Source organism: Bos indicus x Bos taurus, chromosome 17, assembly GCF_003369695.1.
Source record: "Bos indicus x Bos taurus breed Angus x Brahman F1 hybrid chromosome 17, Bos_hybrid_MaternalHap_v2.0, whole genome shotgun sequence".
NCBI classification, from domain to species: Eukaryota; Metazoa; Chordata; class Mammalia; order Artiodactyla; family Bovidae; genus Bos; species Bos indicus x Bos taurus.
Window position 1 is genome coordinate 23,055,673 of NC_040092.1, and position 16,717 is coordinate 23,072,389.

Here is a 16,717-nt window from a genome sequence, read left to right on the forward strand (position 1 = left end):
TATGTGCTACATCATGAATGAAACAAAAATATTATGTCAAGTGAAATAAGCTATTCACAGATATTCACATATTGTACGATTTCCTTTGTGTAGGAAGTCTAGAATAGGAAAATCTATAGTCAAAATGTAGATCACCTAGAAGCTTGTGGAACTGAGGGTGATGGGCGTTGACTTTTTTTTTAATTAATTAATTTTTTATTGAAGGATAATTGCTTTACAGAATTTTGTTGTTTTCTGTCAAACCTCAACATAAATCAGCTATAGATATACATATATCCCCACCCTTTTGAACCTGCTTTCATCTCCCTCCCCATCCCACCCCTCTAGGTTGGTACAGAGCTCCTGTTTGAGCTTCCTGAGTCATACATAATAGGAATGGCTTTCTTTTTGGCTTAATGAAAATATAGTTGTGAAACTCCGTGAATATCTTTTAAAAATGAATGAATTTTACACTTGAAATGGGTGAATTGCATGACATGAATACAGTATTTCATGGCAAATAAAAACTACCATTGTATCTGGCTAAGCAGTTGCAATGTTAAAAAATGATCAAATAATGATTCAGGAGGCATTTTATTAAACTCGATTTATTCTGTGCATGTTCATGCTTTTGTCTTACATTTTCAGTGTAAATAATGTTATAAAAGATGACACAAAAATCTTCTGTGGTTTTGATCCTAGGGTACTTTTTGAGTTCACCATCATCCTGACCTTCTTTACTATCAATGAGGAAATGCTGATATTTTTCAGGGAAAAAAATGATATGCAAGGACACTTTTTGAAATAGGTGATGAGGAGGTGGCCTATTTATTGTTTTCGTGGATTCAATTCACTGGGCAAAAGCTGGAGCAAAGGCATTTTAATGAAATGCTTTGCAAACCAAAACTGAAAAAAAAAAAAAATCAGCATCACTCTTCAACATTGTTGAATTGACTAAACCATGATTACTTTTCTGAAAATAAAAATCTTTGCGTGAATACAAAAAATAATTGTAATTAGGATTGAGAAGAGCAAGAACTGAATTAAAAATGCTCATCTTTTATTAATCACATACATTTTTCATCAGGAGACTATTTTTACTAGCTCAGGCTAATATGGAAAGCATTATTTTACGAAATTGTGAGAACAATTGGCCCATGACAATTTAATGCTGTTTTCCAAAACTCTTGTTTTGCAGGAGCTCAGATAAGCCAACTTCACATGGGTGTTTTCTCTTTAGTATTTTTTAAAATTAATTAATTCATTCATTTATTTGTGTCTGTGCTGAGTCTTGGTTGTTGCATGTGGACTTTTCTCTGGTTGTGGCCAGTGGGGGCTACTCTTCATTGCAGTGCACGGGATTCTCATTGCAGTGGCTTCTCTTGTTGCAGAGCATGGTCTTAAGGGATATGGGCTTCAACAGTTGTGGCCCACAGGCTTAGCTGTCTCACATCCTGTGGAATCTTCCCAGGGATCAAACCCATGTCTTCTGCATTGGCGGGTGGGTTCTTAACCACTGGGCCACTAGTGAAGTCCCTGGGTGTTTTCTTAATGTCTTAAGCATAGACTGTTTGTGAAGCACCTGCCACAAGCCAGTAATTGCTGCGTAGTCATGGTGTGTTACTATTAAATAGCTCCCAAGTAAGAACCCCTAATTCCCACTAGGATGCTTTGAGTAGAAAGAGAACAAAAAGCCATGACATGGGGCTTGACCACAGGACTTCCTGAAGTGTATCCCCCCAACATGTAAGCCCATATCTTCTGAGCTAAATCACATTAAAAAAAATGCTTCTCCTTCTCCAGTGCCTGCAGATTAGAGGGGCAACAGTAAATGCTTAGTGGACTGGAATATTTTAATTATTCTTGATCTGTACACCGCATAAGACTTCACAGACACAGAACAACCAAGAAATAAAGCAATTTGCACAAGCTTGGTGATACTGCAAGGGAGCTACAGGTAAGAAACTTCAACTTTGACTTACCAGATCCTAATGTTCATCCTCTTTCCACTGTACCCCATGCACTTGTGTTGATAGATGGAAAGTGGGGTTTTCTAGTAGCCATGGAGAAGGATACTAAGGAAAGGCATGCTTTGGGGAGAGTTTTTATTGAGAAAACATGGAGAATTAAGTTATGGGGCTTAATGAGAGAGAGGTATAGGCTTCCCTGGTGGCTCAGATGGTAAAGAATCTACTTGCAATGGAGGAGACCTTGGTTTGATCCCTGGGTCGGGAAGATCCCCTGGAGAAGGAAATAGCTACCCACTCCAGTATTCTTGCCTGGAGAATTCCATGGACAGAGGAGCCTGGCAGACTGTAGTCCATGAGGTTGCAAAGAGTCAGACACTACTGAACAACTAACACTTTCACTTTTATGGTAAGATTATGTTTTCAGCTCTGGGTAACACAAATCCCTATTACAGCGTATAAACATATAAAGAACTTAGGTTTCTGTGTAATAAGAAGCCTGAAAATGGGCAGTTTATAGATGATGTGGTTGGTCATGTTACCATCAAGAGTCCAGATCCATCCTTCATTTTTTTCCCCAATTCAGCAGGTGACTCCTGCCACGTGGTCACAAAAAGACTGCTATATCTTGATCCTTTGCATCTATATTCCAGGGAGAGAAATAGGGATGGTGCCAACAGACATTGTCTCACAAGTCTTTGCTTTTTATTTGGATAGGTTTGCTTTCTCTAAAAAATTTCAAGTATGTGACCTTTGTTCAAACTGCGTCACATGACACCTAGTTACAAGAGAACACAGACAGTATTTTTGCTTTCCAGTCTCTAGTAAAGAAAGACACAGAAGGTGCAGGATGGCTGGTCAACTCAGAGTGTTTATCACTGAACTGAGTCCTCCCAGGACCCTGAAAAAGTGAACAAAAATTTTAATCTCTGCTTTCAGTGAATTTGATTTAATCTTACCTTAGACATGATCATGAATACTGATGAAACTCAATTTTGACAGTTTCTTTATAAACTTTCCATTAATAAGAAGCAATGTGATTGTCTGGGGAGGCGCACATCCATTAAAATGAGCACGTGGAGGAGATGACAGTCAGAAGACAGAGCTGAAGAATCATTGTAAAATGTGAATTTGCTGCCCAAAGAGAAAAAGCAAAATGAACTGTTGGCATTAATTACTAGGTATGAAGCACTTCAGCTCTACTCGAAAATAAATTAATAACATCTAGAGAACTAGTACAGATAATAGTGGGATGGAGATTTGCCTTCCAAGGGAGACCTGGGTGTGTTACAGCATTTAAAGGAAATCTGTCTTCCAAGAGATGCCATCATTCACTTGGACTTGATGGAGTGCTTCTTGCAAGTGAACTCTTTATTTTACAATCAGATGGTAACATCTACACTTTTCTGTTTGAAGGTCAACAATCTATCTTTGTTTTCTGGAGGTATTTTTGTGCTCTGCAGAATGGTTTAAAGGGATGATCATTAAGAGAGAGTGAAGACCAAGAGCAAATGAATTGTGAAGTTCTGGAAAAGCAACAGATGTACGCTTAAAGAAGACTTTGACTCAAAGTGGCAGCAAATCAGGGTCTTCTGAAGCTTGAAGTGGCATGTTTCCTATGCTCACATGTTCCTTTGAATTTTCTGTTACTGTTGCCTTCATCTTTCCTGGTCAGTGAGAGAGGGCATTTGTATTGAAAGAAAAATGGAACTCTAGGATGTGTTAAGATCATAAGAATGTGTGATACTGATGGAAACTGAAAAACAATTGAATAAGCTCTTTCTTCTGCTTGGAACATTCTTCTTGGGCTTCAATTAGTGTCTCCTTCTTGCCATTCAGGTCTCCACTCAAATGTCACCTCCTCAGGGAAGTCTTCCCACCTAGCACACCACCACTCCCAAGTGACCATATTTATGTCTTTCCTAAACTTTTCACGTGTGCGTGCACTCTTTCTCTCTCTCCCTCTCTCACTCCCCCCACCCTCCCCCCGCCACGCACTCCTCCACTCTCTTCTATTCGAGTCTTTGGGTTGGCATGCCCTCACGCTTTGAGGATGGATTCTCCTGCTATCATCTAAATAAAATAGAGCTGTAACACTGATTTGCCTAAGAGCCATAACACGGTTTGTCCAAGACCCGAGAGCTGTGATGTGCAGAGGGCTTTAATGTCCATCGCTCCAAATCTTTGCTGTGACCAGACAAAGAACCGAGGAACAGACACTCATGTGACATCTTATGGTGCCGTGACTCGGGTTTAACCTGGCTGAAACAACCTCTGCGCGGAAGAGGCCAAGCACAGCAGGAGCCCAACTCGGCGAAGCTCCCGCACTAGAAGCGGAAGGCGAGGAAACCCATCGCAGAGGAATGCCCATCGTGCTGGAAACCAGGACAGGGAGAAACGAACTTAGCAGAAAGCTCAGGTGGCCCAGTCTCAGATTCCAGAAGACCTCCGGTTAAGGTAAGAGGTCCTTGCTCCTATGGCTGGAGGGACCTTTACAATCTCTGTTTCTTGTTTCCTCGAACCTCCTGCGAACAGGCGGGCGGCAGGGGCACAACTGAGGGACTCTGGAGAGGCTACTCCTCAGCATGTCCCAAAGGCGCTATCTGCTGAGCCCCAGTAGCTGTTACACAAGCCGGTGGGGGTTCTTCTGTCCTTTCTCTTTTCTGTGCCAAAGATCAGACCAATGAAACTGTGAGCACCGGTCAGATATTTAGCAAATTTTCTAGCAGGCTATGAAGGGGATTCCTTGGCACGTTTTTCCCACTGCTTTTTCCTCCTGTCCTTCAGCTCTCTCTCAGGACTCAAGCCCAGCCAAAACTAATGAAACTCAGGCTCCGATGTCTCACTGCAAAAATTCATTGAGAGACAAAGCGATAAGAGGTGGATTTGTTAGGATCCAGAGAGAAGCCACTCTTCAGGGTGTGAACCATTGCCGAGGGCAAGGGCTGGGGTCATGGTATTAGGCCTGGCTAGGTTTTGTGATGGAGAAGGCAATGGCACCCCACTCCAGTATTCCTGCCTGGAAAATCCCATGGATAGAGGAGCCTGGAAGGCTGCAGTCCATGGGGTCGCTGAGGGTCGGACACAACTGAGCGACTTCACTTTCACTTTTCACTTTCATGCATTGGAGAAGGAATTGGCAACCCACTCCAGTGTTCTTGCCTGGAGAATCCCAGGGACGGAGGCGCCTGGTAGGCTGCCATCTATGGGGTCGACTGAAGTGACTTAGCAGTAGCAAACTTTTCACAGGTTGTTCTGAGTTTGTTAATGTCCTTGTTTATCTGTTTCGATTGTCTCTCCCACTGGTTTTCCAATGAATTGGCAGCACAAACCATGCTCATGTATTATTTTAAAATATGCTTTTACTTGTTTTCAATTTCTTTCACTGGTGTTTTATAGTGTTCGGAGTACAGGCCTTTTGCCTTCTTAGGTTTCTTCCTAGGTATCTTATTCTTTTTAAAAAAACTTTGTAACAAAACTGATCATCAGGTGTTAAATATATAAACAAGCAGACATGATTTGTGAACTGAACAAAGGCTTTTGACACTTGGAATAAACACTTGATGGGTAGGCTGGATTCTCTGCCCTTAAGGAAAAGAGCCATAGCTGGTTTGAGTATAATGTTTAATGTGAGATACAGTGGATTAGTTGGTACAAAGCTAAGATTCAATTGTAGCCAGTGAGTCAACAGCCTAGACCCTTGGACAAAAAAATGGCCAATTGCCGAGTCCTCTAAAGCCTTCTGCACGGCACCAGCTACAGGCTCCACACCAAGACTGACACTGACTACCTAAAGGCTTTGATAGCATCTACTGTTCCCCAGAGGGCTTCCCTGGTGGCTCAGACAGTGAAGTACTCGCCTGCAATGCAGGAGATCCAGCGTTCGATCCCTTGGTGGGAGGATCCCCTGGAGAAGGGAATGGCAACCCACTCCAGTATTCTTGCCTGAAGAATCCCACGGACAGAGGAGCCTGGTGGGCTGCAGTCCATGGGGGTCACAAAGAGTCGGACACAACTGAGCGACTAACACACGCATACTATTCCCAGAGTGAAATCAAGACACTAACTGGCCTTAGGCCACATAGCAGGTATAATTTTCAGGGCAGGCTTGAGGAAAGTGAGTATAGAACTGGACGTAGGGTTTGGGTTGCTGTACATTTGCTGTATGCAGTGTTCTATTCCTTTGGATGTGATGGTAAATAGGATTGTTTCCTTAATTTCTCTTTCGGATACTCTCTAGGACTTCTATAGGCATCAGCTTACAGGCAAATTCTGTATTGGGTTTGGTTCTAAGTGTGCCTAACTCCTACCTGGACTGGCACAATCTAAAATCTTCTGGGGCTGTGAATGCCTATTCCTGAGTGAGACGCAAGGGCTGGTAGGCATAGGAAACCATTTGGACTGGGGTGAACTTGAGGTCCTTGTTCTCAGAGCCAGCTGATTTTTGCCACTTAGGAATTCAGGCCAGGAGTAAGCAAATCTAATAGAGGCAGAGAGGACTGAAACACATTGTTTACCTAATATCCCACTCTTTAAAAAAAAAAAAAAAGGAAGTAATTAAGATCAAACTTAAGAGAGCATCTAAAGTTTATCTGAAAATTGCTAGTTCTCAATCTCTGACCTCCATAATTTTACTCTTTCAAAATCCAGTTTCTTTTTTAAAGATTTTTGGTGTAAACCATTTTAAAAGTCTTTATTGAATTTGTTACAATATTGTTTCTGCTGTATGTTTTGGTTTTTTGGCTCCAAATCATGTGGGGTTTTACCTCCCCAACCAGGGATCGAATCCACACTCCCTGCATTGGAAGGTGACGTCTTAACCATTGGATCACCAGGGGAGTACCCTAAAGGTGCTTTTAGAAACTGTGCTATCGTTAGACTAAAGTTCTCCTTCCATCACATGAAATTGATATATAATGGTTTCAACGTACTTGGTACTCAACTTTAAAAAATATTTATATGGCTAGACTTAGTTATATGGGGAAATTCAATTTCTATCAGAAAGCACACTTCGTGTTAGAAAATTAAGTAAATCCAGTGTGAGAAATCAGAGCTACAATATGTACCATGTAAAAGAATTATGCATGTGTTTAAATCTGTCCTGTTCATTCAGCCAATAAAATTGTAAAATGCTATTTTGCATTCATGGTTACAATCAGATGGGGTGTGAAGGGTTTTCTGGAAAGCTTTGTATAAAATTACTTATTTGGCATATTTAATTTTAATATTGCAAATAGTGCGCTGCTTTTAAAGAATCTGTACCTAAATGAAGCTGGCTTAAAGAAAAAGAATTTGAAAATAGGCCTGCCTGCTTCCCCGAGACAGGTGTTATGCAACACATATCTGAACTTAACTATGCAAGACGTCTTCTTTGATGGTTAAGTCACCGGCATTTTTATTATGTTAACGGGAATTAAGGATGGCTGAATAATCTTCACTATCACAAACAGGTTTGTAAATCATGGTCTTAGAATTTTTTTTTTTTCCACGATGGAAACTCTTGCATTTCTTGTGTAATTCCTAATTTTTTTTAAAAGTTGCATCATGTGTCAAAGTAAACAAGCAGGGATGTAGTTCAGAGAGTGAAATCCTTTTTGCTATAGAATGCAGTGGAATAAATTGCTTGGTAATTACACCTTCTTTTATTATTTTTCGTTTGTTTCTTTATTTTTTGGCCATGCAGTTTGGCATGTGGGTCCCCAGTTCCACCACCAAAGACAGAACCTGCCCCCGTGCATTGGAAGCCTGGAGCCTCAACCATGGACCACCAGGGAAGTCTGGTCATTATGTTTTGAGCTTATTATTTTCTATTTAAAAATCTTAATTTCTTCAGGTTGAACTTTTCTTCCTTTTTAAAACTTCTTAATTAGAGGATAATTCCTTAACAATATTGTGATGGTTTTTGTCATACATCAACTTGAATCGCCATAGGTATACATATGTCCCTTCCCTCTTGAATCCCCCTCCCACCTCCCTTCCCAGTTGACTGTTGACACCTATGAATTCAGGCCAAGAGTAAGCAAATCTAATAGAAGCAGAGAGGACTGAAATACATCGTTTACCTGAAATCCCACTCTTTAAAAAAAATGGGAAGTAATTAAGATCAAATTTAAGAGAGCACCTAAAGTTTATCTGAAAATTGCCAGTTTGCAGTCTCTGACCTCCATATTTTTACTTTTTCAAAAGCCAGTTTCTTTTTTAAAGAAACCCCTCCAAGTTGCCATAGAGCGCTGGCTTTGGGTTCCCTCTGTCATACATCAAACTCCCACGGCTATCTATTTTTCATACGGTAATGTATGTTTCTATGCTCTTCTCTCAAATCATCCCACCCTCTCCTTCCCTCTGTGTGTCAACAAGTCCGTTCTTTATGTCTATGTCTCTTTTGCCACCCTGCAAATAGGATCATTAGTACCATCTTTCTAGATTCCATATATGTGTTAATATATGATATTTGTCTTTCTCTTTCTAACTTCACTCAGTATAATAGGCTCTAGGTTCATCCACCTCATTAGAACTGACTCAAATGCATTTCTTTTTATAGTTGACTAATAAACCATTATGCATATGTTCCACAACTTCCTTATCCATTTATCTGTTGATGGACATGTAGGTTGTTTCCATGTCCTAGCTATTGTGGTGTGTGCTAAGTCGCTTCAGTCATATCCAACTCTTTGCGACCCTATGGACCGTAGCCCACCAGGCTCCTCTGTCCATGGGATTCTCCAGGCAAGAATACTGGAGAGGGTTGCCATGCCCTTCTCCAGGGGATCTTTCCGACCCAGGGATCAAACCCCTGTTTCTTAGTCTCCTGCATTGGCATTTGTAAATCTTGGTGTGTCAAAAAGTCTATAGGCACAGAAATATGAGAGACAGTAATTCTGACTGTGTGTGTATGTCCACAAGGAGAGAGGAAAGACTACATAGTGAAGATGCTGTTTGAGAAAGTCTTATAGGATGTCAACCAATTGCAATGGAAGGAAGATCTGGGGCTCCGAGGAGACCTAATCACTGTCTAAGAAGACTGGAGATGCTTCCATTGCCTTTTCCTTATCAGTTCACCAGAATAATGAAAAGAAAGAGAAGACTTGTCAAGAACAATTTGGAGAAGTGATTGAGAAGTACTTTAATACAAAAGTTTACCTGGAAAAAGCAATCAAATACATGCATTTCAAGGTGAAAAGATATTATAGCTTTTTCTGATGTTTTCCCTTCTCCTTGTAATGAAGGTGAATTATTTAACACAGTCAATAATTTTCCTGTTTTCAATGTAATGAGGCTTACCAGCCCTACATTTGGCACATTCTTTTCTATTAAGCTTTCAACTAAACCCCAGAGATAAAAGGTGTTTTACTTCAAAGAAATCTGATTATTTTTCATCTAGTAAATTCCACTGGCACAGATTCAAGCATACCATATCAGACCTCAGTGAAATCCATGTTAGAAGTTCCCCCGTTTGTTTCCAAAGTGCTGAGAAGTAGTTCTCTTCCAGGCTATAATTGACCTTTGTGAATGAAATTGGTAAATTTGGGTGTGTAGATAAATACCTTTGTGAAAGTCTATAGATTGAGGGCCTGGACTATTAAGGCAGATGGGGCAAATACAAGAAAATCTCAGAGAGAATTAACAAAATATTGGAGAATATAATAGAATATTTAAAAAGGGAGAAAGTCAAGTTCATCTAGACTGTAACCATGAAAAGTCTAATTGTGGTCACTGGATTGAAAGGTCGCTGTGTGTTCTGGGGGTTCTGCTTCCAGGGTTCCACCAGTGCTGCCTACAGCAGACATAGCTGGAGGACAGGGGACAGAGGGAGGCAGGGACCACTTCTGTCACTCATGCCAACAGAGTGGGAACCTACAAGCTTGAAGCATCTGTGCTGGGATTTCTTTCCCCTGATCTTTGCTGAAATGGGATGTGTGTCCTATACCTTCAGGGGCTGCAGTCAAAGTTTGGTTTGCGAGTAGACAGTAGAGCTGCCCACTGCCCTTGGTCCCTTGAGCAGAGTCAGACACAAGCACAATATTTGGCTTGGAGTAGACTTGATTCAAACTCGGTCTTGGCCAGAACCATACATGTCCTTGATTATGGTGCTTCTCCCATCTGATCCCAGCTCTCTCCTTGATAAATGCAGGTGGAAAAAGAAAAAATCGGGGTGGTGTGAGGGGCATTGCTTGGGAAAATTGGAAAACCAAGGTGAAAAAGAAATATTACAACAGACAGATATCAAGACTGTCTCACACTAAGGGACACTGAATAATATAATGACCGTATATACTTTGTATTCTTGTGGGAGAATAGATACCCAAAGTGCAGGTTTTAAAAATCCATACTTTTGATTCATAAAGACTGAACTGTAAGAAAGAAGGAAAGACATGCCCACCACTCACAGGCCGAGTCCATCATAATCTACATCCCAAAGCATCAAAACTGCAGACTTTCTTTTCCACCTGAATTTGCCCCAAATGTCTCCCATTCCTTGAGTCATTCCAAACTGTCTTTGTGATCTTCAGGGGAGAAAGAGTCTTTTATTCATCCAGAAAGTGGACTTTGAAATAAAATTTAATATGCATTTGAAAAGAGGTCAATATATTTTTCAAAAAGAGATCAAACATACCTTTGAAAACAAGAGGAGTCCCAGTATTTGTGCAGAAGAACAGAAAGGAGTGACTTTGAAGATTTATAAAGGAAGCATGATGGCTGTTTGATGGAGAGAAACAGTAACGATTTTTTTATTAATTGGGTTTTTAAACAAATTAATGATAGTAAGTTCTTTTGATTTATGGAGCCTGTTGTCCATATCAGTATTCCCAGTAGCTGGTGCTTAATAGGAAATCACTAAGTATTTGATAAAGAAATACTGGCAAGAACCATCCAAGCCAAGAACTCAATATTCACATCAACTTATGACCTGTGATACCACTTATTATTAACTGTTTCCAGGATGAGATAACCATGGCATTGAAACAATGAATAGCTTGCCCAAAGTCACCAGAGGAGAGAATAGTAGAGCTTGGATTGGAATCCAGGAAGTCTGATCTCAGAATCTGAGCCCTCAAATTCTCTAAAGAAGTATCTGGAGGGGAGAAAGAAAGGAATCAAAATAAAGCAGGAGCAAGATAAGTGAGAAGAGAGAAAGGAAGGACATATTGCCTTGGCCATTAGAAGGTCATCAGTGATCTTCTAGGAGCAATTTCAGAAGACTGTTTGGATGGAAAGTATGAGAATGAGAATGGGAAGAATGAATGAGTGAGAAGATGGGATGTTGAGGAGGGACCTGGTCCACTGAAACAAACAAGGATATAATTCCAGAGTGTGACAACAGATAAGGACAATGAGTAAAATCATCCCACCCAATGATCTGTTTCTTTTAAGAATTGAGAGGCAAGAGCTTTTGAGAGCAGGGCATGTAGGAAGTGACCAGTAGATTGGGAAAGGGACTTGGTGAAGAAGATGTCAGGATACACATCCTAGGAAAGTTGAGTGGCCTTGAGAGTCAGCTCAGGGCTGGAGACCATGAACTAGCCAAGAAATCAAGAATATCTTTGGGACTTCCCTGGTGGTCCAGTGGCTAGGAGTCTGCCTGCCAACGCAGGGGATGTGGCTTCGACCCCTGGGCCAAGAACCAAGATCCCACATGCCGAGGGGCAACTAAGCTCATGGACTGCAACTACGGAAGCCCATGTGCTCTAGAGCCCACGTTCTGCAACAGAAGAAGCCAGCACAGTGAGAAGCTCATACACTGCAATGACACAGTAGCCCCCACTTGACACAACTAGAGAAAACTTGTGCACAGCAACGAACAGCCCATGTGCCACAAAGAAGGCCCAGCCCAGCCGAAAAATAATTAATTAATTTAAAAAGTATTCTGAGATATTCTCTAGCCCAGCAGCCTGGGCACAGGAATATTCTAGATGGGTGTTTGAAGTCCTCAGGAGTTTTTAATTGGCTGGGTATATGTAGTGGAAATAGATGGGGAAACAGTAGAAACAGTGTCAGACTTTATTTTTTTGGGCTCCAAAATCACTACAGATGGTGACTGCAGCCATGAAATTAAAAGACGCTTATTCCTTGGAAGGAAAGTTATGTCCAACCTAGATAGCATATTCAAAAGCAGAGACATTACTTTGCCAACAAAGGTCCGTCTAGTCAAGGCTATGGTTTTTCCTGTGGTCATGTATGGATGTGAGAGTTGGACTGTGAAGAAGGCTGAGCGCCAAAGAATTGATGCTTTTGAACTGTGGTGTTGGAGAAGACTCTTGAGAGTCCCTTGGACTTCAGGGAGATCCAACCAGTCCATTCTGAAGGAGATCAGCCCTGGGATTTCTTTGGAAGGACTGATGCTAAAGCTGAAACTCTAGTACTTTGGCCACCACATGCGAAGAGTTGACTCATTGGAAAAGTCTCTGATGCTGGGAGGGATTGGGGGCAGGAGGAGAAGGGGACAACAGAGGATGAGATGGCTGGATGGCATCACTGACTCGATGGACGTGAGTCTGAGTAAACTCCGGGAGTTGGTGATGGACAGGGAGGCCTGGCGTGCTGTGATTCATGGGGTCGCAAAGAGTCGGACATGACTGAGCGACTGAACTGACTAACTGATGTAGTGGAAAGATGAGAGGGCCAGGATGTGGATCGTCTTTGTACAGAGGTAATTAAGAGGCTTGCTTGTGAGAGCCACATGGCACAGAAAGCTTATTAAGAGCAATGTAACAGACAGGAAGAACAGGGAGGGATTGAAAGAGAATGGGGCTAAGTGAGCTTTAAGGGTAGACATAATGAAGAGGGGCACAGGAGTTGTGCTGCCTTTAGAGGTGTGACTCAGGATGGGGGTTTGCTACTGTAGCATCTCAGTGATTCAGTACAGGTGGGACAGGGTTTAAATCTGATGTGCAATCCATAGGATTCTGTAGGTTTCCCAGGGACACACCAGGCTGAAACGCGGTTCTGAGTTCATCTCAGCATCTTGCCTAAGGGGTTCAACGTATTCCTCCTCTGGGCTTCAGAGGCATGACTAAATGTGCCAGGGAGGTGCCCATTTAGCCCCTAAAAAGAAAAAAATGGGGACTTACCTGGCGGTCCAGGAAGACTACATGCTCCCAATGCAGGGGGCCAGGGTTCGCTCCCTCGTCAGGAAACAACTAAATTCTGCATGCCAGAACTAAAAATCTCACATGCCACAACTAAGATCCAGAGCAGCCAAATAAATAAAGAAAGAAAAGCAAATATTATAAAAAGGAAAAAGCACCAGTCATTCCCGGATGACTTTGATTTTACTCATGTTCTGGATTGTTGGTTTGTTTTTTTTTTTCTTTCCAGGAATGATTCTCTCGTGTGCAATGCTTTCTTTTTATGTGCTTTGATATTTTTAAATATGCAATTTTATATTGATGAGATTATATGAACTGATTTAGAAATTGTTTTACTACCCTGAATTTGGGTTAAATGGTCTGCAAAATAAAGATTATCATAATGCCCACATCATTGCGTGGCATAAAGATAAACTGAGATCATAGTTGTTTAAAAGGTTCATATATAATGTCTTCCTATTTCGGTTCAGATCTCAAGCCCTGATGTCAGAGAGAATAAGTTGAAAATTACTGGTGTTTTTATTTTCCTGGCTAAATTGGTACCATAATGGAGCAGTATCATTAGCTAAGTTGACAATCTATTCAGCCAACTGGCTATGATATAACTTGATTCTTGACAATTTATTACTAATTTGGGTGGTAGCCATTATTTCCAATTATTCAAATACAGTCCTATTGAATTAGCATTTTTTTATCACACATTGGTTAAACTGACATCTTTTAACTTTGAATAAAATGTGACTTTTACATGTATTTGCAAAGCTGAAAGCTTTCTGCTCCTTTTTTGGTTTGCTGCTGCTGCTAAGTCGCTTCAGTCGTGTCAGACTCTGTGCGACCCCATAGGTGGCAGCCTACCAGGCTCCCCCATCCCTGGGATTCTCCAGGCAAAAACACTGGAGTGGGTTGCCATTTCCTTCTCCACCTTATTGGTTTACACGAGGCCTTTTCCAGGGAGATGTCTTGGTAGGTCCCGTTGGGCTGGAGACATCTCTGTGGGACTGGTTGCTAAGTGACCAGCTGTAAGGATTCAGAAAGGGAGAGGTGATGCTCAGTGGGGAGGTCTGGCAAAGAACCATCTATCCTGAGGTCAAGGGGAATGCAGAGTTTTAAGGGAAGAGGGAGATGAGGGCCTAGAGAGGTGGCATAGGAACCAGGAGCGTGACAGGAGGCAGAGTGATGGGTCCCTTTCCTGCCACCCTGAATGCTCTCAGGAAAGGGACTGAATGAGGGTTTGTCAACTGTGGCACTATTGACGTCTGGAGTCAGATGTAACTCTTCCTTGTGAGAAGCCTGTCTTGTGAATTGCAGGCTATTTAACAGCATCCCTGATCTCTACCTACTAGAAGAATCCCCTTCCCAGAGGTGACAACCAGAAATGTCTCCAGACAGTGCCAAACACCCCCTGTAAAATTTCCTTTGTTTGGGAACCATTGAAATAAACCTGTGAAATCCTTGTTGGGATGGAACATTATAGGACCAGAAAAAGAGGCTCAGTTCAGTGTCTGGATATTTTTTAAGAAATATTTATTTATTTGTTTGGCTGCACCAGGTCTTTGTTGTGAGATGCAGGATCTTTAACTGAAGCATATGAGCACTTGGCTGTGGCACATGGAATCAGGTTTCCTGATCAGAGATTGAGTCCCTGCATTGGGAGCTCGGAGTCTTAGCCACTGGACCACCAGGGAAGTCCCTGGTATCTGGATTGACATAAAAGAGAAAGAAAACAGTATGAAGAATTGCATAGAAGTGACCATGAGGAGGTGAGGCCTCCAGATACCTGCACACACTGTGTGTGTGTGTTATAGGCAGGACGAGGGGAGCATCACATGTATGTTCTGACTGAGGGTCGCCAAGTACAGCTGTGCAGGTTGCAAGCAACTCAGGGTGGAGGAGTCATAGTTGTAGTCACAGAGATCTTAGATTTTTACAATACTCGGGACAATATTCTGGCATACAGTGGCAAACTTTTTAGAGAAAGGTGTTCTTAAAATTTGTCTTTTGTTTCCTAATCCTCACTTTATAAGTACCACTTGGGCAAGCTATGGAGCTGTCTATGAGAAATCAAATTACATTTTTGTAAATATTTAGGAAAAAGAGATTTATGGGAAATGGCCAAGTGGGCTGAAGTGTGAATGCAAGAGATTTGGAAGAACATATGAGAAATTATTTTTTAATTAATTTTTATTGGAATATAGTTGGTTTACAATGTTGTGTTAGTTTCTATTACATAGCAAAGTGAATCAACTGTATGTTTACATGTATCCCCTCTCTTTTGGATTTCCTTCCCATTTAGGTTGCCACAGAGCACTGAGTAGAGTTCCCTGAGCTATAGAGTAGGTTCTTGTTAATTATCTATTTCATACATAGTATTCTTAACAGTGCTTCCAACTGGAGTATGAGCTCTGGGCATGAAGAACCTTGGTGGACTTTTTCATTATACCTACATGAATCAACCGAGTATGACTTCTGCTATTAAAAACAAGAAAACTCAGATAAAAGTGCAATACATTTGAAAAGCAGCTTTCTAATTGAAATCACACAAAATATGTATGTGTTTCCAAGAAGTGACAAGCATGCTGGGGGCTTTAGGTGGCATAAATGACCTCATAGAATCAGGATTTTCCCCAAGGGACAATTTTGAACATTTCCAGACCCTGTCACAGGCTTGCTACGACTTCCCCTCTGCAGAGCTCAGCGGAAGCTCTTTTACATTGTAATTGACTGAGGGTTTTCTTTGAGTCCATGTGCTCCAAGGAGATGTTGTCCTTCCCCACCTCCTCCCAATTTCCAGGTGACGGATGTGCTAGGTTGAATTCCATTTGTTTGCAATTGTATTTAGGGAATGCAATCGATTAAATGAAAAGGTGTTTGGTGATGAAGATGAAACACTTTCACAGGCTCTATGAAATTGGATTTTATTAGGTGTCAAAAGTTAGCCCATCGTAGATCAAATTCATGCTCAGATTTCACAGTAGTTCCCAACAAGTTAAGATCCAACTCAGGGGCTTCCCAGGTGACTCAGTGATGAAGAACCCACCCGCCAGTGCAGGAGACAAGGGTTTGATCTTTAGGTTGGGAAGATCCTCTGGAGAAGGAAATGGCAACCTGCTGTGGTACTCCTGCCTGGGAAACCCCAGGGACAGAGGAGCCTGGTGGGCTACAGTCCATGGGGTCACAAAGAGTCAGACACAGCTGGGTGACTAAGTAACAGCAAGGCACCCAAGGTTCTTGAAGGAAAGGGATTGCCGAATGTTGCAATTTTATCCTCAGGCCCATCAAGAACTCTCTTAGGAAAAGAACGGAGGTTAGCTCCTAGACTCCCAACTCAATGGCACAACAAGGGCAGCCTGGCCCTTCTGCTTCCATACGTACAGCTCAGAAGCACGGTTTTCAACGGTTTTAAACTAATTCCTGAGTTTGTGCATTTCTTTCCGAAGAACCACTGTTTAGATTCTTTGCCTTTAAAATTTGACTCCAACGTTAACCTGGCAACCCAGCAGGATGGCTGGAATGTTCCTTATTCCACAGAACTTCATAGGCTTTGAAAACTTGTTTGTTCTTTTTTTCTTACTTCTTTTTGATACCTATGCTTTGAGCTCCTGCCCACAGATTTCTCACATAAACAGAAGCCACTATAGAAACTTTCCGCTATTAATACAGGTGTTTCAGAAAAGTTCTTCCAAA